General features: G+C 41.5%; 1 long non-coding RNA gene across 4 annotated transcripts in view; it reads left to right on the forward strand.

Annotated features, from left to right (window-relative positions):
- LOC135098710 (uncharacterized) overlaps window positions 1–19387 on the forward strand; it is a 98177-nt gene extending 78790 nt beyond the window's left edge. For all 4 annotated transcript variants that reach the window (XR_010267292.1, XR_010267294.1, XR_010267291.1 and 1 more), the window contains 2 exons: window positions 7913–8013; window positions 19259–19387. This is a non-coding gene — a long non-coding RNA (uncharacterized LOC135098710). The remainder of the gene's footprint in view (window positions 1–7912; window positions 8014–19258) is intronic.
- Window positions 19388–25037: the final 5650 nt, after the last annotated feature.

Here is a 25037-nt window from a genome sequence, read left to right on the forward strand (position 1 = left end):
ATGCTTCCCCCTTCCACCCCCCATCCCCACCACACAGGCTACCATCGCCCTGCCCAGTAAGACTGACTGGCAGGAGGTTTGGTGAACACACCCCCACTGGCAGGGTCTGGTGGGGATCAGAGAAATCCCAGCGGCTGAGCAAGATGACTACGGAGGACGACAGTGTTCAGTCCACCTCGCTGCCGCTCTCCCACCCACATCACCCCCCCTCGCCCACCACCCGCAGCGCGCCCCCACCTCACCTGCCCACCTCCATCTCCGACATCAACAAGCGATCAACAACCACATCTCACCTGCCCGCCCCAACCCCCGCCACCACCAAGCCACCAGCACCCCACAACCCTCTCCCTTCAGAGAGGGAAGCAGCACACCGCGGCAGATGTCTTTTTGTTAATTTTGTTAGAAATATAGGTAGGAAAACAGCTTCATCAAGTATGGAGTCTTCTGTATATTACTTCCTATCCAGTGCTCTCAGGAAACAAAAGAAAAAGGAAAAAAAAAATCTTTAGTTTCAAAAGTTAAGGTTCAAAACGACTTAAAGAAAAAAAGAATAATAAAAAAAAGTAGTATATTACCTGACAGCTTTTTTTCAAGGCGAGTGAAATGCGAAGTGTGGGTACAGCAACTTTGACTCGTCGACGTGAAGCGGGAAAACTGCACACTCATTAGCACCAGTAGAATGCGTAGTTTGTTTTGCAATAATTACCTTAACGAGAGAGAGAGAGAGAGAGAGAGAGAGAGAGAGAGAGAGAGAGAGAGAGAGAGAGAGAGAGAGAGAGAGGAGAGAGAGAGAGAGAGGGGGGGGGGTGATATGAAACAGACAGACTGACAGATAAGCACAGGCTGGACAGACAGACAGACAGATACATAAATACATACACAGATGGGTCAAGTTGCCTGCAGTCATTTCATTGTGTCTCAGTCCTGTGTGTGTGTGTGTGTGTGTGTGTGTGTGTGTGTGTGTGTGTGTGTGTGTGTGTGTGTGTGTGTGTTTAAGAAAGCTTTTCCGATTCAGAATTGATTTTGGTAATGTTTATGGTAGTCATCGTATTACTGATTACAGGTGTTAGTCATATTGCAAGTGCCAAATATTCGTCCGTGCATCTCCATAACAAGGAAGGGACTTTGAAATATGTTTAAGAATGCTTGCTGAATCATATTTTTTTAGTAATGCTTATGATAGTGATCGTAACGCTAATCCCACCAGTTAGTCATACTGTAAGTTCGACACTCCCCATAATAGGAGAGTAACCTTGAAATGACCTCTCTTCTCCCAGATCAGAATTAGTTTTAGTAATGCTTATGGTAGTCACTGTATTGTTAATCACGGCAGTCATATTGTAAGTACCAAACACTCCCTCCTCTGTCCCTATGATAAGGAAGTAACGCTGAGACGACCCTCTCAATATTACTTCATTATTCACATCATGTTAATTGTCTCGGTCACGTCTTTCAAAATTAATGGAACACAGTAATGAGGTTATAATTAAGAGCAGGCGTTCTTTTTCATTCACTGTTCAAACTAATTGGAATACGAGTTGATGTATTTTTAGCCTGACTCACGGGAGTAGAGCTGTACATACACCATGTTTCCTCGACCGTAATCAAAGGCACGTGTTCCTCCCCTTCTTGCTGCAACGCTTAAACAGAAAGAGCTTGTACTGCACGTGTACAAACTATCCTAATACCGTGACTGCTTTCCTGCTCCCTGGTGTGTTGCCTGCGTGTTACATTGACAACTCAAAGCAACTCTCGAAAGGCGAAATACTTTTTCCTTGCTGCAACACTTGAATAGAAAGAGATTTTGTTGTATTTGTACAAACTGTTTTGTTACCTACACTACTTCTCTACTGCTCTGCACGCATCACGCTGACAAATAACTGCAATCAAAGGAACTGTCCACATGCAAAATAGTCTCTTTTTGCCCTCTCATATTATCTTCCATGAGAGAAAATTGTATCATTGTGTGGCATTCCCTTTCTTTTGTACTCATAAGAGAATAATATTTCTCCATCACCTCCTACACGATGATTTCACAGGGCACATTGCAACATCAAGAAGACGAAGAAGAAGAAGTCTTTTATCCACAATTTTTGTCATTTTCCCTCCACCTTCAGTCTTTTGATCTGCTGACAGCCTGCGTGCAAAACCTGACAAGTGATAGATTTCAAAGCGATCACAGGATTTTAGACTGACAGAAAACGCCAGACACAGTGGAAGTGAGTGTGGCAGAATAGATACTTTGAGGAGGAGAGGCACACAGCAAGATCAGAAGAACGGTTTGCGTGAAAACATCGGGTGTATGTGTTTCACGGTGGGAATTAAATAAGTAACTGTGTAGTACTGTCAAGAATATTGATCTAGGCGTAGGCGTCTCAGGGTAAAAGACGGAAAAATGCCTTAAACTTGTTTGTTGCTTTAATGAACTCAGAATTTTGTTCGTGTTGAGTGTGAGAGCGAAAGGGGAAAGGAAAGGAGGTGGAACGGGGGTACGGCGAGGAAGACGGGAGTGAAGTTGTTGTTGGTGTGAAAGTTGGCTCGTTAATTTAACTTCGTAACGACAGCGGCCATTGAAGGAGTATGAGAGGTAGCAGAGTAACGGCGGTAACAACTTACATTTTATACGAAGGCGCTCTAAACAAAGGAGGGAAAGGAAAGGAAAAGTATACCTGCGACACATGAGGAAATATATTGAGTTACAACGGCAGTGGTGCTCTGAAAAATAAAATATAATACGAAGTTTCTTACACAAGTGCCTGAGGAGAAATAAAAATATGATTAATAGCAGCAACTAACGCCTCCAATTAACATCACAGTTTATTATAGACATTAGGGATAATTCCAGAGATATGAATCGCATTATCAGGGGAAAAGCGTGTTTATCTTACACAGTTGTAGATACAGATCTGAATTATGAACATGGGAATCCCTGCTGAAAGTAGAACACAAACTAGGCCGGAATGACGATGAATTCTTAGTTAAATTGCTTGTAATACATAATTTTGAGTCTCTACGAGCAATGTTACATATTGTTTTTGAAGTTGTTTTATTCTTAGTGTTCATTTCCTTGAATTTTTGGTATATTTTCTGAGGCGTGTAAGAATGTGGTAGATGTTTCTATAAAATATTGTAAGTGAATCCTCACAATCCTCAGATATACAAACAATTTCCCCGTGCTTCTCATTCTGTTGTTATGTAGTTTGTTCTGTGTGGCTTTTCTGTAACACCCTAATGTTGCCACAACACGCCGGCGCACAAGGAATTTTACTGTGCTTATTTCTCATTGCCCACTCCTTTTCCTCCCTTATCTCTCATGGTAGATGTATGCACAAAGAATTTTACTGTGCTTCTCATTTTTCGTACGTATTTTTCTTGTGTCTTTACTATGACATGGTAATGCAATGATCACAGCACCCCACGTAGAAAGAATTTTACTATACTTCTCTCTCATTGGCCAGATCCCTTCCTCTCTTACCTCTCTCACGGCAGACGTGGGAGCAAGACCTTCTTTTTTACGGTGGAATAATTTTCTGCTGTTTGAAGATGGGAATATATTTTTCCGAAGTCACTGAGGAAATAACAGTTTTCAGCATTTTTCAACCACTGTGTCAATTTCTTTTCCAACGAGCGTGTGCAAGGTTACTCTTCCCTGTTGCTGTCTGTCTGTCTGTCTGTCTGTTTGTCTCTGCCTGCCCTCCTTCTCCCCCCCCTTCTCTCTCTCTCTCTCTCTCTCTCTCTCTCTCTCTCTCTCTCTCTCTCTCTCTCTCTCTCTCTCTCTCTCTCTCTCTCTCTCTCTCTCTCTCATAATTTCGTAATATTTATGGCCTTCTTGCCACTCTTCATTTTTAACTTTCAACTTTAGCTGTGGAAAATATTAATGTAGTACCCTGTAACAGAATGCAGTGTGTGTGTGTGTGTGTGTGTGTGTGTGTGTATGTGTGTGTGTGTGTGTGTGTGTGTGTGTGTGTGTGTGTGTGTGTGTGTGTGTGTCATTGTGTTTGTGTGAGTCCATTTGTTTGTCTGTCTGCCTGCCTGCCAATAACACTTCCATAAACTAGACCTTTTCTCCCTCTGCCTGTCTATATGTCTCTCTCTCTCTCTCTCTCTCTCTCTCTCTCTCTCTCTCTCTCTCTCTCTCTCTCTCTCTCTCTCTCTCTCTCTCTCTCTCTGCCCCTAAAAGGTTGTAGTAAATTGCGTCTCAAGTGCCAGCCAGCTTACACCGCCACCACCTGCTGTAACAATGGTTCTCTCCCATGCTGGGCCAGACCGGAGGATTTCTCAGCCCTTTTTAATATGCCGTGATAGATTTAGAACACTGGAATTGCGGAAAGGAATGCGGTCGACCGGTCTTGCCTTATCGGACAGTTCGCTCGGTTTTAGCTGCCACAGTTGCGCTTGAATCCTTCGCCTGCGTACTGAATTGATGATAAAATCGCCTGTTTTGGAGGTAGTACTTGTGTAGTGAGCGGGCTTAGTAATGGCAGGGTTCAGTGACCATTCTCTTATGCTTTCACTCGTATAGTTCTGTAGGTTTCTCGTATGGTCTTCTTAGTGATGAAAGGTTAAATTATTATTTTTTTTTTCCACCAGAGTTATGGCTACTAAGATAAACGCAATTTGTAACATCAGACACCAGTGAGCTTTCTCTTATGCTTTCATCGGTGTACATTTTGAATATTTGTCGTATGCTCACCGTAGGAATGGAATGCAAAACTTACTGGCTTTCCTTCCAGAGTTATGGTGCTCATGTTAACGCAAATAACATCAGACAGCCTCTCCTACGTACATATATAATAAGTTCTGAGAAATAAATGTGGCGTGATGACGATAGGTACTGAAGGCTGGACGCATCACCTTTGTATTCCAGAGTTATGCTTCCCAGGAAACCTACAAACAAGTGGATTACACCAAAAGCTCTCAGTTTGAATATGCATGGCAGATTCCCGTGACAACCCTGTGCCACAATCGCCGCTTCAGGTTACTGGGTCAAGTTCAGCCACATTTATAAGTTAGCTGGTCTAGTCTAAGGGACGGCTCACGATTGTGTTTGTCCCGTCGGGTTGGTGTGAGGAAGGGAACCGCCACCCAGGATAGTGAAGCGTTCGAGAGAGTAAAAAAAAAAAAAAAAAGAGAAAAAAAAAAGTTGCTTGTTATGTGTATGTGTTTCCGCTTTGATATGATAAATGCATACCGTGAATATCTCCTTACAGTGTAATTTTTCTGCTCTAAGAGGGTTTCTGGCAAAGGGCAACCATAGACGGCGGAAAAAAAAAGAGGCCCACTGAAGATGCCAAGTAAAAAAAAAAAAAAAAAAAAAAAAAAAAAAAAAAAAAAAAAAAAAAAACTGTCCAAAGAGAATATCCAGAATAACGAGAAGAAATGTCTTGAAACCTAATTCCTTTACTATAAAACTTATCTAGAACCTCGAGCCAGGCTGTGCTCAAGTAGTACAAACTAGGCAATACGAGTACGTAATTTCGTTAGCTTATATTTAACGATACATTTAGCACGTGATATAAGCCATGGAGTGTGTTGTGCCAGCGTCTCTGCCGTTTAGTTGTAATTGTCTAATTTTCATCAGTGCTTGGTGCCCTTAGAGAATTTTCACGTCCGTGGATTTTCTTTTCCCGCTTGTTTGAATGCGCCAAACTTTACATGTCGAGAGAGAGAGAGAGAGAGAGAGAGAGAGAGAGAGAGAGAGAGAGAGAGAGAGAGAGAGAGAGAGAGAGAGAGAGAGAGAGAGAGCGGTGTGTAACGAAGGCCAAGGCTTGTGGGGGAGAGCGTGGGGTTCTGAAACGAGTGACTTTGTAGATATACAGAGATTTTTATTCGCTGCTTCTTTTCCTTCCTTTAACAATACCCACCGTGGCAAAAGAATAGTTGACGCGAGCATTTTGAAAACACACTGTCAGAGAGAGAGAGAGAGAGAGAGAGAGAGAGAGAGAGAGAGAGAGACTTTTCCATAACAACACAGAGAAGAGTAAGGTTTGCGAGGGAAGGGAAACTTTTATTAAACTTGATATTGTGTTGTTAACTTTGCATGCGTTGTTTGTTCATCGTTTGTGTTCCTGTGGTTACTTTCCTCCTCCTCCTCCTCCTCCTCCTCCTCCTCCTCCTCCTCCTCCTCCTCCTTCTGTTCCTTCTGCCCCTAATCCGCGGTAATAATTTGTGCCACTCAGCCTGATTGCATAAATAGCGAGATAACTTTCTGGTTATTGATAGCTATATTAACTAATCTGCTCAGCTCCCCACCAAAAATTAAGCCAATAACTCAGCAAGCCGCACGAGGAGAGAGAGAGAGAGAGAGAGAGAGAGAGAGAGAGAGAGAGAGAGAGAGAGAGACGCTGATTCATTGCCCGTCCTTGCGTTCGCCCGAAGCCTCACAACTCAAGCTGGAATGAATGATAAGATACTATACATACTTTGTCATTGAAAAATTGAAATTGTCGTGAAAAAAAAAAAAAAAACATGTAAATATCAGGGATTTCTATTATGTGTGGTATATGGGAACTCTCTCTCTCTCTCTCTCTCTCTCTCTCTCTCTCTCTCTCTCTCTCTCTCTCTCTCTCTCTCTCTCTCTCTCTCTCTCTCTCTCTCTCTCTCTCTCTCTCTCTCAAGCTTAAAAGATACGAGCAACCGGCACAGCCACTACTAAAATTGTTGGCCAAATTGACACCAAATCCAATAAATGTCTGACCTTGTTTATGGAGGACAAAGAAAATGCATAAATAAGGAAATAAACCCCCTCACGACTAAAGCCACAATACACTGGTGCTTCACGACACTCGATAGATCCTCTTTGGGCTTCGCGGTGTCGTGTTCATTTCTTCACCTCACGCAAGGTATTGGAAACGTTTCTCACAGGCCAATCAATGCTGTGTTTCGAAATGGATTCCTTCCTTTGTGATCGGTGCAATGCTAGTACGTGGAGAGGCGACACTGAGGTGCACTGAGGTGGAGTGGCTGTGTTAAGAGGAGAGATGAGTGTATGGGAAGGAGGATGCTGGAGATGGATCTAGCAGAGAGAGAGAGAGAGAGAGAGAGAGAGAGAGAGAGAGAGAGTATAGAAGATCCACATAAGGTAGTTTGGCTTGAATCCCTCCTGTGACATTGACTGGTGACTATACACACACACACACACACACACACACACATACACATGAATGGACGACATTATCATTACTATTTTTCTCTTATATTCACTTATATTCACTTATTCACTTATATTCACTAACAAGTAATTATTTCGGGTGAATTGCGTATAGATAAAGCTTAAACTCACACATCCGTGGCCGCCGTGGTACAGTGGGACCGCAGGCTCTGGGGGTCCAGTTCGAATCCTGGCCACGGTGGCAAGGTAGGAAGGGTAGCAGTTCCCAAATGCCATGTCCAGAGTTCTTCGTTAGGATGCTCCGTCTTTGCCCCGATGGACGAGGAGAACCGAAACCAAGAATCTTTATCCAAAATTCACGATATCACGTCTAAAATATCTCCATTAATAGAGGAGGTGATATAGCAAAATTCGTAGAGTTAAGATATGTAGGAAGTGAATCACAGGCATTTTGGTGTGGCAAAGAACGAGGATGAATTCAGACTACTTCTTAGGTATGCATGAAAAATAGAGAAATACCCCCATTAATAGAGAAAGTGAGGCATAGAATCATGGAGTTAAGGTGTGTAGGGAGTGACTCATGAACATTTTGGCTTAGCAAGGCTGTGGAAGTCAGATTACTTTTCAGGTATTCAGGAAATTTTCTTCCATTAAGCACATTAAGAAGTGATGAATAGCAGAGAGAGAGAGAGAGAGAGAGAGAGAGAGAGAGAGAGAGAGAGAGAGAGAGAGAGAGAGAGAGAGAGAGAGAGAGACTCGTACCTTCCCTCATTACCAAGGTCTTTCCCTCCTTCCCTACAGGTTTATGGTTGAATCTCGAGGGAACACGGGCGGAAATGGAGGGAGGTGATAAAGGATTCCCACCGTTGCCCTTTCGCCACTCCCAGCCGGCATAACGAGAGGTAAGACGCATTACGGCTCGAATCTTTAGTTTAGACGATGGACTGACTGGTTAGAGATCGTGGACTGGATAGAGCCATAAGGTTTTTGTAGCCTAGAGAGAGAGAGAGAGAGAGAGAGGGGAGAGGGTCTTTTCTTTTCCATTCGCTGTTTCCCTAGAGTGAGAAGGGTTGGTTAGCGCCATGTACAAGTCTCCTCCTGTTGTTTCAGTTCCTTGCATCTTCCTACCGCTTCTTCTTTTTCTCCTTTCTCTGTTTCCCTAGAGTGAGAAGGGTTGGTTAGCGCCATGTTTCTGTCCCTTGTATCTTCCTCTGTGACTCCCATCCTTTTCAGTTCTACCACAATTCCGTCCCTCTATCTCACTCTCAGTTTTCGTCTCGATCTTCTCATCTCAACTGGTTTCCTGGTCTTCTCTTACTACGTGATCTAACCATCTCATTTCTTATCTTCTTATCACTTCCGTAATGCATTCAAGAGGGAGAGGATGTGCGTCAGGTAAAGTTCGGAAAGCAGAGAGAACGTCTTCAGGTCTTCAAGTCTTCAGGAAAGCGAAGCCCCGCGGGAAACAGGCACAGGTCGTTTGTAGAGGTTAATTACAAAGCTGTCGACATTTATCTTGAAACGTGAGGCAGTGCGCGCGCCCTTAGTGGAGTGGCGGCCCGCCATTTAACACCGCGTGGGTCGATTCCCGCGCCTCCTGCCAAATTTAGGTGTCATTTCTCTGGTGGTTTGAGTTAATCACGCCCCAGTAATTGAAACTGCGACGTGTTTAATGATTGTATAATTTACGCAATTCGGTTTTGTGCGTATGTTTGTGTTTTGTTGGTTTTTGCCTATTTGTCAGTGAATGTGTGTGTGTGTGTGTGTGTGTGTGTGTGTGTGTGTGTGTGTGTGTAATCATGAGCTCCTTCTTTACCGGGGACTGCGAGGTATTGTTCCATTAACGAGCCTAGCGACCCCGGCTGCTGAGTTGTGACGCAAACTTAAATCTTTAGGAGAAAAGAAAATGTAAAACTGCAGAGACGAAAATTGAATCAAGTCCAAATTTCAGGACGTTGTGTTTGCTTTTGGCGAGAGCATCTGATGTCAGGCGATGTTAAATTGGTGTTAACTAAGGCAATGTACTAAAATTAGCCACCTGAGAAGCAGCGGACGAGGGAGAGAGTGCCAAAAATAGGTACGGGTTACCGAAACACGACACGCGAATACCACATAAAGACGAGGAAAGAAAGAACAAGAGAACACGAAGACAAGAGATACGAGGCGGAGGGAGCTTGAGTGAACTGCAGCAAGATTCAAGACACGACCAATATTATCCTTTATCGTAACTTGAAGATTACAGAAACGGGAACAAGATCTTGACGTATGAATGTAACAAAGACGTGGCTGTTCAAGGATACAAGTCAGCACATTGCAAGAGACTGGTTGGTGAGCACGGCTTCTTTGCATTGGGAATAGAGAGATTACGTGATTGTTGAGGGGCTGTGCGTTTAAGTAATCATACAAGTGAAGTAGTGAGGGCGTCTCAAAAAGAGCAATGAGGTGCACGTAGGGAGAAGGACGCTAAAGATGGATCTACCCGGCAGTGGAAAGAGAGGAGGGCCGAAGAAGAGATTTATGGATGGAGTGAAAGAAGACATGCTTGCAATGGTTATGACTGAGGAAGGCGCAGAAGACTGAACGCCTATTCTAACAACTATTGATCTATCCATCCATCTTTAAACACACACACACACACACACACACACACACACACACACACACACACACACACACACACACACACACACACACACACACACACACACACACACACACACACACACACACACACACACACACACATAATGAAAGGAGGTCAGCCGAGCATTAAGAAAAACAAAAATGAGGCAAAAACTCGCTAAATGTCGCTCCCCAAAAATGCGAACACTGGAGGAATCTCAATGAGAAGAGGGTCACTTAAGGTCGCGAGGAGTCCTCAGGTCTTGATTTTGCCTCTCAGAAGGAGTTCAGTTTGTATGAAAGGGTAAGAACTGAATAAGGAAGACGCCCCAGGGTACTCAGTGAGATGGTGGGGGAAATAATGTTCCTGCTCTGCTCAGTTTACTAAGGTGAACAAAGTAACAATGATAGCAGAAGCAAGGTGATTCTCCAGTGATTCTCAATGAGTTGGTAGAAGGAATGATGCTGCTCTTGTCAATTTAGTAAGATGAACAGAATAACAATGGTAATAGAAGCAAGTCAGACTCGCCTTCTTAGTGAGTGGTTTAGTTTAGTTTATTGCCATATCACCAGTATATACAATGAACAGTTATGTACAGGTATTGTTGAGGCATTAGTCTGCTGAGCTAAGCTCTTAAGCAGACATGACATAGATTAATTACAGTAATACATGTTTCCATGACGGCAATAGGTAATAAATTAAGATTAATAATTATATTACAAACAATTTAAGACAAAAACTTACATCCTACAGACAATCATGACATTAATAATCACACCTTTCCATAAAAAAAAGAACTGCATTTGACATTATTGTGCATTAATTGATAGACTTTGCAATTTATGAAAATGTTTTTTAAGTTTACTTTTGAATATATTGAAATTAGTTATAGTCTTCAAATCATCAGGTAAAGCGTTCCAACACGTAGGTCCAAAGCAATGTATTGAAAATTTATACAATGTTGTTCTATGTTGTGGACAAATCAAGTTGATATTATTTCCTCTAGTTCCTTGGCTATGATGAATATATCTAAACAATTTCCTGGTACTCCTAATTTCATTTAAGTCATTATAAACAGATAAAAGACAAAAGTATTGCAATAGGTAATCAAATTTCAGTAATTTCAATTCAGTGAACAAAAACTGTGTGGAATCATGTTTTCTTTTGAATGTAATGGTTCTTAAAATCTTTTTCTGCATTACAATAATTTCTTTTACAACTGAAGGCCATGTACAACCCCATAATGATAAGCAATAAATAAAATGAGGATAACATAGTGAGTAATATAGATTTTTCAAGGCATCAATTGTTAGGTTACGACGAATTTTGTACAATACCCCACAAATTTTTGACAATTTCAAACAGAGTGTATATGGTTTTTCCAGTTTAAATTCTCATCAATTAAAACCCCTAAAAATTTTGTACATGAAACCCTTTTCAATTCACATCCTTCCATATAAACTGTCCTCATTCTATGTTCCACAGATCGATTTTGAAATAATATATAATTTGTTTTTGTAACATTTACCTTTAATTTGTTAGCAGATACCCATTTACTAATTTTCTCTAATTCAGTATTCAAGGCAGTATGCAAATTATTTAAGTTATCATCATGTAAAAGAAGATTTGTATCATCAGCAAATAATACATAATTAAATTTTTCAGAGGCATTAGAGATATCATTTATATATGTCAAAAAGAGCAATGGGCCCAGTATTGACCCTTGAGGAACTCCTGTGTGAATAACTTTTAGTTGTGATGATTTTTTATTACAGTATACTGATTGTTTCCTATTAGTTAGATAACTTTCTAATAATTTTAATGGTGTTCCTCTTACTCCACTATTGTAGAGCTTATCAAGTAAAATTGCATGATTCAGTGTATCAAAGGCTTTCGAAAGGTCTAAGAATATGCCTGCTACATAACGTTTCCTTTCCAAATTACTGTAAATTTTACTTGTAAATTGCATTATGGCTTTTTCAGTTGACATGTTATTACGAAAACCGAACTGATTATTTGATATTAGATCAAAATCTTCCAGGAACCTCCTTAATCTTTGAACAATAGCTTTTTCAAATATCTTGCTAATAGATGGTAATATAGATATTGGTCTATAATTATTTTCATCGTCAACATCACCCGACTTAAATATTGGAATCACTTTAGCTATTTTAAGTTTGTCGGGAAAACAACCTTGCTGAAAACAGAGATTAATAATGTGGGTCAGAGGTATATCAATGTACTGTGCTGTAATCTTTAGCAGTCTAGGTGGAATTTCATCATATCCTGGAGCAGTGTTTGTTTTTAGATTGCTTAAATACATATTTATTTCTTCTCTAGTAACAGGGCACAAGTAAAGTGAAATGTTTGCAGGATTGTTGAGAAACTGACGGTGGGAATTTTGTGGTGTAGCTGTTTGTTGTTGTGAGGATTCTGTCTTTTTCAGAAAGTGATCATTAAAAACATTAGCAGTGTAGTCATTATTATTTTTCAATTTAATTTCAATTGTACTTTTATTGTTATTTCTTCCCAATAGACTATTTAATGTGTTCCATATCGATTTACTGTTTCCTTGTTGGTTCTTAAGTTTATCCTGATAGTATTTGTTTTTTGCAACACGCAGCAAGGTTACTAGCTGGTTTCTATAGCTTTTATATCTTGGCCCATATGTCATTGGCCATTTTGATGCAAGTCTTTCGAGTCTGTGTTTCTCCTTTATGCTATTTCTTAATGCAGTAGTAATGTAAAGATTTCTGCTGTGTTTATCAACGACTTTAACATTCTTTACTGGAAAACAAGAATAAAATTTATGTCTATATAACGCATAAAATTTCTCAAATGCATCGTTTGCATCATTTGTATTTGATATTTCGAACCAGTTTTCATTTGCTACTTGTTCAGTAAATAAACTTATATTCCTGTCTGAAAAAATTCTTTTTTCTACGAATACATCAGCATTTTTTAATATATTCTTAAACTGTGAATAAACTGCAAAATGATCTGATACATCAGTATAAATTATGTAATTATTTATGTTGTTTCCAAAATGAGAGGTCCAAATATGGTCTATTAGTGAAGTGCAATTATCAGTTACTCTTGTAGGTTTTGTTGTCAATGGAAAACAACCATGTGAATACATCAAATTCATAAATTCTCGCACTCCAGGTTCATTTGTTTTTAGTAGATCTAAATTCCAGTCTCCGAGAAAATAAGTTTCACTGTATCTTTTTGTCGCTGCAATATCAAAAATTTTCTTTAATGCATTGAAAAAATCCTGCAAATTCCCCTTTGGTGGCCTATAAACAGATGCAAACAAATTGGTGTTCTTACCTCTACTCACTTCCACACATACACACTCTAAGAACTGTTCCATTAAACAACACTCCTTTATAATACAAGACTTGTGTATACTAGAAACATATATACACACACCTCCTCCTTTCCTGTCTCTGTTCATTGTAAACATGTTGTATCCTTTTAACTGATATAAGTTTTCTATATTACTGTCAAGCCTGGTCTCTGAGAACAGTGATGCTGCTCCACTCAATTTAGTAAGATGAACAGAATAACGATGATAATAGAAGCAAGGCAGACTCTCCAGGTGTTGAGGGACTAACGATGCTATTCGACTCAGTTTAGTAACACTGACAGAATAACAATGGCGGCGGATCTGTAGCCACTTACAATGATAGTCTCGGTCTCCAGTCGCGTGAAAGGTACTTGACGAGTCTTGATGGTTACTGAAATAACTTGTGGTTTTAAAACATTCGGAACATACACAAATACACTCTTCTCATTTTCTAGTCGGGCATTGTACATTTCTTTTCATACACGTTCATAAGTAGATATTTATGCCAAGACATAAACTTTGCAAGATCACTGTTAAATTTTCCACTTGCCTTGAAGAGTACAGTAGCAGGAGGAGGCACAGGAACACACACACCTGGTATAGATGGCGTTGACTTTGTCGAGGCAAGAGAAGTGTGTTTAGTTTCGCCCAGTTTTGTTGAGTTAAGTGGACAGAAAAAGCCTCTTGCACTGGGAAGGTAATTTATGAGGCAAAAAATTCAGATACCTTGCCGCTACTTGTCAGTGAAGCGGGCGGGTACCTCAGGTGGTTGTGGCGCGTGTGATAACGGTAAGAAAAGACTGGGAATGGCCTGGTGAGGCGATAGTGATGGTAGCCAGCAGGTAATAGTGATACGAGTGTGACAGTAATGCCTTCCCTCTGAAAGACAAAGTTTATACCGGCATACCTGTCTTGTTGAAGGTGTCTAAAGGTGTTTGCTAAGGCACGGGAAGGCAGGACGTATGTGTTTAGGTACTTTTAGATTCTTCTCATCGTGGATATAAATGGGAGGAAAGAGAGGAGAGGGGACAAGATTCTGAGTTTACATTTTACCTTATTTTCCTTTCCTTTGTAACTTTTTCCTCTTTCTGTTGAAAAAAAAAAGAAAAAAATCTCAATGCATTACTCCATGTCAGGTTTTACATTTTATCAATTCAAATTCAAAAACTTTAAATGAATCAGAAATTTGTGACAAGGGAACTGAATACAACACTGTACATCCAGCGGGCAGTAATAATTGTACAGCACAGAATATTAACAGTATTCAAACACAACAATACGTAGTAAATTAATGTATAAACTAGTGTGGGAGGAAAAAAAAAAAAAAACTCGGCTTTTTGACCAATTTCCTCCACATAAAAAATAAAAAGCATGCATTCCTATAATTGTGAAGCGGCTCCAGTATAGCGCATGGTGACTGACAGTGAGTGATGAGTGTGCTAATGTGATTTGTTGCCTCCTGGAAATGCAAGTGTGATTCTGGTGATAGGAATCTATTCACTTATGGATATTTGCTGCTTCATTAATCGCTTACAACTCCAAAAATGCTTAATTCTTATATTAAAGTCTCTTAGATTGATTCAAAACCTAGAAAAGACAAAAAATAAACTTGTTATTTTTTTGTGTACATGCATATATTTACTTTCGTAACCCCCCAACACACACACACACACACACACACACACACACACACACACACACACATTCAAAACCTAGAAAAAGACAAAAAAATATCCTTATGTTCTTTTTTATGTGTACTTGCAAGTATTTTCTTTCGTACCCACACCTACACACTTACACACACACACACACACACACAGACACACACACACACACACACACACACACACACACACACACACACACACACACACACACACACACACACACACACACACACACACACACACACACACACACACACACACACGAGTGAACGCTTCTGAAATAAAACAGATATTTGTTGCTACTCGTGTTGTGTCAATTCACTTACTTGATTCTGACTTTGTGAGGATAAGCATATGTGTTCCCGCTTCTGCTTCTTTCCAGTGCAGCCGTCACGCCGTCGCCTCCTCCTCCTCCTCCTCCTCCTGCTCCTCCTTCTCTTAATCAAAGCATGCTTATTTTCGTGGTTTATTCTTTCATCCATTTTTCAGCCATTTTTGTCATTATTTCTTTATTTTATTATCATCACCACCACCACCACCACCATCATTGTCATCATCATCATCATCATCATTGCCATTATTATATACCTTTTATCCTTCTATTCCTTCTCATCCACTCGTCCCCCTCTCGCCTCTGTCAGTGCCCTCCTCCTCCTCCTCCTCCTCCTCCTCCTCCATCATTGCGGAGCGTCACTCCTCACCCCTGCCTCCCCACACTATAGATTTTTATTCTGACTTTATTTTCTCAGCGGAAGGGAATTTTTGGCACTCTGAATTTCGTTGTCTGAAAACTGTGGATAGCTGTCAGGGACACGCGACACTCGGCAGCCGGAGTTCCGCTCGCGCTCATTCTGTGTGGAGTGCGTGGGATGTCACCGCCCAACTAGGAATTAGTATATTCTGAAACACTTCTGCATCGCTCTTCCACAACAAAGATTAAATGAATTTAATCTAGAATTAAAGAATTAATTAATTTAATTAAGTAAGAATTTAGAACAAAGATTAAATGGATTTAATATATATATATATATATATATATATATATATATATATATATATATATATATATATATATATATATATATATATATATATATATATATATATATATATATATATATATATATATATATATATATATATACACAAGATCAGTGGGGTCAGGCAGACGCTTCCTGTGCTTTGAGAGAGCCAAGCGTCGCCTCGTTATCTTGAGCAGTGCGTTCTAAGGACCAATTTTATGAGAGGAGCCTCAACCTTTGTGAAGCAAGATCAAAAACGTATTCTTGCATCAAAGCCCCGCGCACTTGAAGGTCACACAAACAAGAAAATGATCTCATCTCTCTCTCTCTCTCTCTCTCTCTCTCTCTCTCTCTCTCTCTCTCTCTCTCTCTCTCTCTCTCTCTGCAACTTACAGAGAGAGAGAGAGAGAGAGAGAGAGAGAGAGAGAGAGAGAGAGAGAGAGAGAGAGAGAGAGGTCCCCACGTACGTTTGCCCGGATGTCATGAGGCTCTAAGGCATTCTCCATATCCTGTTAAGGGAAGCCGTTTTTTCCGGGCTCCTGCAGTTACGAAGTTCCGGAGCCTCGTGTTTCAGTGCTGTATGGGACGGACTGTAGAAAATGCAGGTCTTATGGCGGAATCGGAGTGACAAAAGTAGCTGCGGCAATTCCTTTTTAGTGGTGGGATATTGTGTGGACGAGTGAGTGAAATTTGTATAAAGATGAGCCGAGTTCGAGCTTCAGTTATTATGAAGGAGTTGAGGTTCGTATACAAACACACACCCACCACCTACACACACATATACACATACACACACTACGTTACTTACAGGAAGCATATGCTTTTTACCTTGTAGTCTAGTCACAACCAGGTCTCATTCCCACGTTGACACCCAATAACCAGCCTTACGTGTGTATATTCTCATAGGAAACGAAGCGAAATCTAGCCAGTGTTTTGAGTACCAGAGCCTCGCCGCCGCCTCGCCGCTGCTAAATCATTACACTGCGTTATCCAGCTGATGCCGGAAGGCTCATGCAGTATTTTTTCCCTCCGTGTGAAGTACTGACTTGGCGGCTGTGCGGTAATTACTGAGCATAATGGTCGTGGAATAAAACGGTAATGCGCCACGGAGCAGGTAAATATGATTCCAAATGTCATAGTTCAGGCGTGCCACTCGTGTACAGGCGAGTAACGCAAGGCAAATTTTCTTTCTGAATAGCGACCACTGTGTTATCTTTTCCAGGTGGCGCCGGCCTTCGGGTTACGATAATCAGCCTCAGCCTCACCTCCACACGTGACACATCCAGCCAGCCAACCATATACGCACGCAATGCAAAGCAGATTGCTCTCCAGAATTACTGCTAATGGTGCGTTGGTAATGGCGCTGTAAAGTCACTTTTGTCACCTCGAAGTTGGAGAAAAACTGGGTTCGATAAGATTTGGTTCCGGAAGGAATTTCAACTTGGGTCACGCCGTCAAGTTTTGTGAGGCTCTCCGTGGAGAGAGTGACTGGCGCGCCGCTCACCCGACTGCAGAACTGTCTGTCTCGCATAGAAAAGTTGGGAACTCATTTAAACCCGAGTGTACTTGCTATACCAACTTTGCTGCACTCATCATGAGGGATTTTTTTTCGCAACCAGGAAAATATTACCCACATTACTGCGACTACTGTCAATCTTGCATGGACGAGAGAGAGAGAGAGAGAGAGAGAGAGAGAGAGAGAGAGAGAGAGAGAGAGAGAGAGAGAGAGAGAGAGAGCAAAAGTATAAATTCCATTTCAAATCGTGAAATATTTAGCACAGGAAGGCGTGTTGCTCTGTCAGCTTTTTCCTTCTTCCCAAAGGAACAAGAACATGTGGAATTACGTCGTGTGAATCAAGGAGCGAGACGGCACTTCATTTTCAGAAGAGCAGTATGAGTGCAACAGCAACTCAGGCAACTAGGTTCGTCAAAAGCAAGAAAATATTGTTAATTTCTTCACCTTCCGTGTGTGGTCCGTTTAGCTTCACCCACGCGTTCATTTCGCACGTAAAAAGGAAATATATTAACATACTTTATAAACTCTGATAAATAAACTTCCGACAAGAATACTAACACGAAGGAAAAGACGAAAAACAGTGACACGGCATTGAAGACACACGCGGGAAACGCCTCGCCTTGTATTGCTATCGATGACAACAAGGAGTGCAGGCAAACAAGCTGAAAGGTCAATATATATGCAGATTAGTTGGACGATGCGAGTGTGGAGCGAAAACACGGTAATGACCAAGTAACGAGGCAAAGGTGGAGGAGAGAGAGAGAGAGAGAGAGAGAGAGAGAGAGAGAGAGAGAGAGAGAGAGAGAGAGAGAGAGAGAGAGAGGAATTTTCCACTTTTCATTGTGTTGTCAGGTTAACTTTTTTTTCCTATACAATGAAATGTTTTCCACGAACTTCATTATAATGCCAGTCTCGTTTCTCATTAGCTAAACAAATACAAGCGTTATACCTTAGGGGAAAATTATTGTGACGAAAATAATTATCGATCCTTTTTCAAATGGCAATGCAAAAGGTGCGAGAAAGAGCGTCTCTCGAGCTGAACAAAAACGAAAACTTTAGCGGCACAGACTTTTAAAGACCACAGCCGCCATTGAACACCATAGTGAACAGCAAGACAACCAGACAACAAGACCGCGAGACATCACCACTGCAACGGTACCCTGTGCTGGCAGTGTGCGTCAAACACCGCATCAATTTACGAGGCAATATAAAGATGAGGAACGGCATTTTTTTTTTCCTTTTCTATTTTTCTTTTTCGTCAGTTCGTGTTTAGCTGGCGTGCGTGGGTGGGTGAGTGGGTGGGTGCATGCGTGGGTGGTTGTCATTACTGTCGCCTCAAAATAATGTCACGGCGCCCACAAACTAGAGCGGCGTGTGTCCCATTCATCAACGACGTCCACATGTGTAACACTTATGAAGATTGATGCCTCGTGTGTGTGTGTGTGTGTGTGTGTGTGTGTGTGTGTCGGGTGTGTTTGTTCTGTTTCTTTGTTTCTGTGTGTAATAAACTAGCTATATAAGTTATCAAGAGAGAGAGAGAGAGAGAGAGAGAGAGAGAGAGAGAGAGAGAGAGAGAGAGAGAGAGAGAGAGAGAGAGAGAGAGAGAGAGATTAGTCATTCCTCTGACAAATAAACACGCTATTCTTAAATAATTCACAACCACATTAATGAAAAGCATGAGACTCATCTTAATATTACAACCACATCACTCTATTTCTTACCACTCCTTCACTCACACGCGACTTTCTTGAGTAGGAGAGAGGTGCTTAGAAATATCTTAGCTCATAAAAAAAAGAAAAATCCTTCTTACTTACCCAGTCCAGGAATTTAAATGAGGTTTAAATCCCCGTGCATATTTTGGGAAGAGCAATGCAGTGGAAGCAGCGGTGGTGGTGGCGGCGGAGGATGGTGGTAGTAGGTTGAATTCCACATGCCTTGAAATATCACTCGCCCAACTTTCTCCTTTGCAGTAACACAAGAGGCTAAGGACACCACACAATGTACACCTGCAAGAAAGATCGAAAGAAATAAGAACACGACGAAAGAAAAGAGAGAGAGAGAGAGAGAGAGAGAGAGAGAGAGAGAGAGAGAGAGAGAGAGAGAGAGAGAGAGAGAGAGAGAGAGAGAGAGAGAGAATCAAAGAAAAAAAAACCTGTTGCTTCCTTAACAAAAGTTGCAGAAAAGTCCAAAAACCAATTTCTGTTTTGGAGGCATGTAACGGGATGCTTAAGTTTTGTGGGGGCGGGGGAGGAGGAGGAGGAGCAAGAGGAGGAGGAGAAGGAGGAGGAGAGTAAGGATGGGCAAGAAGAAGAGATGCAGGAAGTAGGGAAGATGAGGAAGACGCATAGGAGGAGTATAGGAAAGAATATGAAGAGAAGGAAGAATCGCAGGGTGAGGGGAGACCAGGAAGAGGAGGAATAAGATGGAGAAAAAAAAAAAAATAGGAAGAGGAAGAGGAGGATGATGAACATGAAACTATAGGAAGAAATGCAAAATTAGGAGGAGGATAAGGAGGAGAAGGAGGAGGAAGAAATATAGGGGAAAGAGGATGAAGGGATGATGGAAGGAATGAAGAAGAGAGGTGGTAGTGGAAGAAGAGGAGGAGGAAGAGCAGAGAGAAGGAAGAAGACTAAGTGGTATTAGAGGAGGAGGAGGATGAGGATGAAGAAGAAGAAAACGAGGACAAGGACGAAGACTAGGCGAAAGAGGAGGAGGAAGAAGTATTAAAGGAAGAGAAGGAGGAGGAGGAGAGGACGAAGAGGAGCTTGTGCAAGAGAAGGAAGAGGAGAAGGGGAAAGAAAAAAGGTGACAGACAGCGAGTCACAACAAAGGGTAAGTCTGTTCAAATATGTGTGTCACGCAGGGGTCGTGTGGCCGCAGGGAGCGACCATTACCAGTCTGACGGAGAGAGAGCCGCCCTCCATACCTTGCCTGATGGCCCCCTGCCTCGCTGCTTGCTTCCCTTTATTTAGTTAGGTATTTTATTACTGTTTTTTTGGGCTAAAGTATGCATTTATTTATCTGGACACGTTTTCTCGTTAAGTTTAATGATGTGTGTGTAGAGTTAGAGGGTCTAAATAGTTGACTTTTTTTTTTCTGCAATTACCAAGTGTATATTTCGTGAAAATTATTGCTTGATTTTTTTTTTTTCGTTCGGAGTTATTGTACTTCGTTATAATTCATCGAAATGGTAAGGTTTACAAATGGGTTTGCTTAGATTACGTTAGATAACGCTAACACTGTTTGTGCCGATACACTGGAAAAAAAAAGAAAAAAAAATAAAGAAAGAAAAAAGGGACGTATCTCAGTACCTTATGTGTAGCGCAATAGTAAACGAAGGAAAAGAAAAAGTGGAAATAAAGTCATTAGAAATTAAAGAGCTGAATATTTATACAAGTCAGAATATTTATAGGAATTTTGTGAACGCGAATAGTTTCTCCTGATGGCACTCTCGGCGATGCTTGCTCTTGCGGTGATAAATTGCACTAATTACCACTTCATATTTTAAATAGTATACATTTTTGCATTCAAGGCAGTCTCATCTGCTTTAATGATACTAGAGAAAAAAAAATCTGCAGGCAAGTCAAACACTGAGCATGACTGGGAGCAAACAGGTAGGCTGGGAGGCGGCTAAACAGACAGCCAGCCAGCCAGCCAGCCAGCCGGACAGACAGATAGACAGATGAAGAGACCTGGAATGAAGGAGCCAGCCAACCACCCGGACAATGGGCCCAGTCATTCAGTCAACCAGTCATCCAACCATTGCCAACCAGCCATCTTAACTGTCAGCAAGATATTTAGTCAGAAAGTCAGACCGCCAGGCAGTTAGAGATTAAGGCAGTGGTTCCCAACATTTTCCTGGTTGCGAAACACTTGGAAGTCGCAAGCCAGGTCACCAGTGCCACGAGCAACATCCCAGACAGTTAGCCACTTAGCTGTGTAACCGCTTCAACATGACGCTAATCATCCTTGCAACAATTCAGTTCAAAAAGCATCAATGAGACACGCGTGAGTGGGCAGCTAATGAGAAAGAAGTGAGCAAAGGAGAGCTTGTGAAAGACCCACCTCTCATTACCGCGCATTCCCCATTCACTGAGATGCCTAATGATTACCAAGGTTTAAATGAAGGATCCCAGGGTTTCTGATCATTGGCCTTAAGTGCGTGGCTGGCTGCAGGTGACAGGATACCGCTCTGCTGAGCTGTGGGAGAAGAGAACATTCTGATGAATATTAGTCTGGAAAGAATAGAGAATAACCTGTGCGAGAGACGTGATGTCACTATTTCCACGTAATTCATTTATGTGGATGTGTGGCAGGTGTGTGGCGGGTGTGTGGCTGCTGTGTGGTGGATGTAGTGGAGCGGAGTGGAGTGGGGGGGGGGGTGGGCGGAGTGGATAGCGAAGTCAGCACCCGCCTAAAATGGTGTGGCTGAACCGGCAACCTGCAGGAGAATTATTTTATTCTGGAAAATGCAAACCATCGTATTCTCTAACGGCAGAAAGAGAGAGAGAGAGGAGAGAGAGAGAGAGAGAGAGAGAGAGAGAGAGAGAGAGAGAGAGAGGTTAATAACTAGTGAAAATAAATCAGAATTGCGCATTGTCAGGATACAGTTTTCAGTAATTATCAGATTCACTATAACCTTAGAGATCATTATACGTATACTGTCATGTGTGTGTGTGTGTGTGTGTGTGTGTGTGTGTGTGTGTGTGTGTGTGTGTGTGTGTGTGTGTGTGTTTTAATAAATCCACTAACTTCACTTTCCTGCAGCTCAGAATTTCCAGGTATCATAAGGAAGAAAATGTTTCTGTTAACCTTCCGTCCTTCAGTGACCAGAAAACAATGTGACCTTGTCCTTACAGATCGTTAAAAATAAGTGTAGTGTCATGCGTGTGTGTATTTCTTTTAACAAATCTACTAACTTAACAATCTTGCAGCTCAACATTTACATGAATCATAAGGAAAGGATCTTTCTCTTAACATTCCGTTCTTCAGTGGATCAGGAAAGTCTGGTCTTTTCCTTTGATCTCGTTTATATTAATTGCTCCCCTCCCACTGCATGAAGGAAAAAAAAAAAAGCTCATTGGTAATTGAATTGTACAGCTATCAAAAATATTTAAGCTTTTTTTTTATTTTTTGTTATAAAGGAGTTATGACTTTTTTTTTTTACGGTGCATTGTTTTCAAATGACGCGACTTTTTGTGTTCTCGATGATTGTTATTAATCCTGTTATTCCAATGTAATGAAAGCTTGCTTAAATAAATACACCAGAACAATTGTTGACGCGCGCACACACACACACACACACACACACACACACACACACACACACACACACACACACACACACACACACACACACACACACACACACACACACACACACGGGCTGATGTACAAATGAATATAAAATCAATGTGACTCAAAATTATAACATGATTTAACAAAGAAACTACTGAACTTTTCATTTTTGATGGTGTTCTTCGGAGTGCTGTGAAGAACCTTGGACAGAATAACCCAATGTGACCCGATTCGAAATGGTAATATGGTCCAGTATAAAAAAAAAGTTTATATTCTATCATGTTTTCTATAAAATCGTAAAGAAAAAAGAGGTCATCGGGCCTACTCGTGGCGGTCCCAATTTTAAGTTTACCTATTTTCACCTATCATCCCCACCCATAAGTTTGCCCAATCTTTTAAAGTTCGGCACTAACAACCTGATTACTGAGTCATTCACCACTCTGAGAACCAGTTCCTTAGAAGACAGGTGACAGGGGAACCGGCAGAGATAAAAGACTTAAAAATGGTTCTGGCCAAGGACAACAAGAACTGGCAAAGAAAAGCTCACTAAAGTCACCAGACCCTAGAGAAAACACTTCAAAGGTAAGTCCAAAATTATCACGAGAAGTGCATTGAAAATTCCCTCTCCTTGGACCTTCACTGTATCCATGAGCTGCGGCTGGGAAATGATGTGCTCGGTTACAACACAATCTGAAGAGTGGGTAATATTCATGATCGGTGAATGTCCGGTTTTAGAGAAGCGCCAGTGTGTGTAGGTCATAGGCAGGTCAATAACGATTCCTTGGTTTGCAGTGTATTGATGAACTGTGGCTGGGAACTGCTGCGCTCGTCTACAAAATAATCTGAAGTAATGTTGATAATTCTTGGATGCTCAATTTTAGAGAAGCGCCAGGTGTGCTCACAAGTCTTGGTGATGCTGGTGCCGCTGCCAATGAGCACTCAACACGTATGTAAATGTATGAAGAGCGCCTCTGCTGCAATCGTGCTTTTGGTTTCCTTCTCACTCGTGTAAAGCTGCAGTGCTTGTGTGTTGACAATTTCTCATGTGATGGAGCCTCGCTGGGAATAGTTTCACTGGTCATGTGCCTCCACCTTTTTTCGGGGGAGGACTGGTTTACTGTTGTGTGGAGAGAGAGAGAGAGAGAGGAGAGAGAGAGAGAGAGAGAGAGAGAGAGAGAGAGAGAGAGAGAGAGAGAGAGAGGAGAGAGAGAGAGCGAGCGAGAGAGAGAGCATCATGTTTCTTGGAGCCACGGAGATGAGGTAACTTCAGCCATTATGAAGACACTAGATGTTTGTTTAATACAAGTGCATTTGGTAATTTAATGGTATGTATTCTGTCCTTCCTTCCCACCTTAAACCGTACATACTTTTTTACGTTATAATATTTTCTGCATAACTTTAGCAAATGATTGTGGGAGATTTGGGGGAAAGCACGAGTAGTATTGCTCTAATTGGCTAACTGGAGGTTTCTAAATATGTAGTTTTAATAGTGGATTGTCCGCCTGGAGATAATAGTGAAGGACTGGGATGCGTAAGTCAGAGAGAGAGAGAGAGAGAGAGAGAGAGAGAGAGAGAGAGAGAGAGAGAGAGAGAGAGAGAGAGAGAGAGAGAGAGAGAGAGAGCCGCTCACCATTTTACTACCACGCACAGCTGCCATTTTGTGAAGAGTTAGGTGGAAAGGGAAAGAGAGAGTGAGGGGACAGCGCGCACACACACACACACACACACACACACACACACACACACACACACACAGGGTAACATTCAAGACTCGTTTCCCGTTCCATCCACACTCGCTAATTATATCTCTTCCTTTCTCTCTATAGGTAAGACTGACGGCGAGGTATGTCCCTGAAGTGTGCCCCTAAACTGAAGCCCTTAACTGTGTGTGGCCCTGAAATCTTAACTTAACACTTAACACTTTAACTTAACACTTTAACTCACACTCACTTAACAGTTAAGTGAGTGTGTCTTAATTGTGGCGGTAAGTGTCGGGCATGTCTCGTTTTCATTGAAGTGTTAGGGCCGTGTTCATTGGTCCACCAGAAGCTGTGCATTGTGTGTACGCTTGATTCAGATCCAGTGCTGTTGTTTTGACTTTATTTAAGGGGTAGGCAAGGCTGGCTGGGGCGTGAAGACCGTCCGGGCAGCCGTGTTGGTGTTTCTAGTGACCCTAAGGATGGAAATCGTAACAGAGGCAGAGGAAGTTGAGTATAGATGGAAATGAAGCTGTAACAGTTAGTATCATTGTTGTTAGTGGATGTAGTACTAGTGGAATACAATACGAGTGAGCACAGTAACTGGATTATGGGCAAAGAGTGATACTACACAACATTCAAATCTTGTTGTGTTTTTATTTGTTTATTTATTTATTTATTTTTGTTTACCAATCGCGGCAGACATAAGATGATTTTTATTATAATTTTGGATAACTTTTCTTGTCAATTTGGT

Source organism: Scylla paramamosain, unplaced genomic scaffold, assembly GCF_035594125.1.
Source record: "Scylla paramamosain isolate STU-SP2022 unplaced genomic scaffold, ASM3559412v1 Contig76, whole genome shotgun sequence".
Taxonomy (NCBI): Eukaryota; Metazoa; Arthropoda; class Malacostraca; order Decapoda; family Portunidae; genus Scylla; species Scylla paramamosain.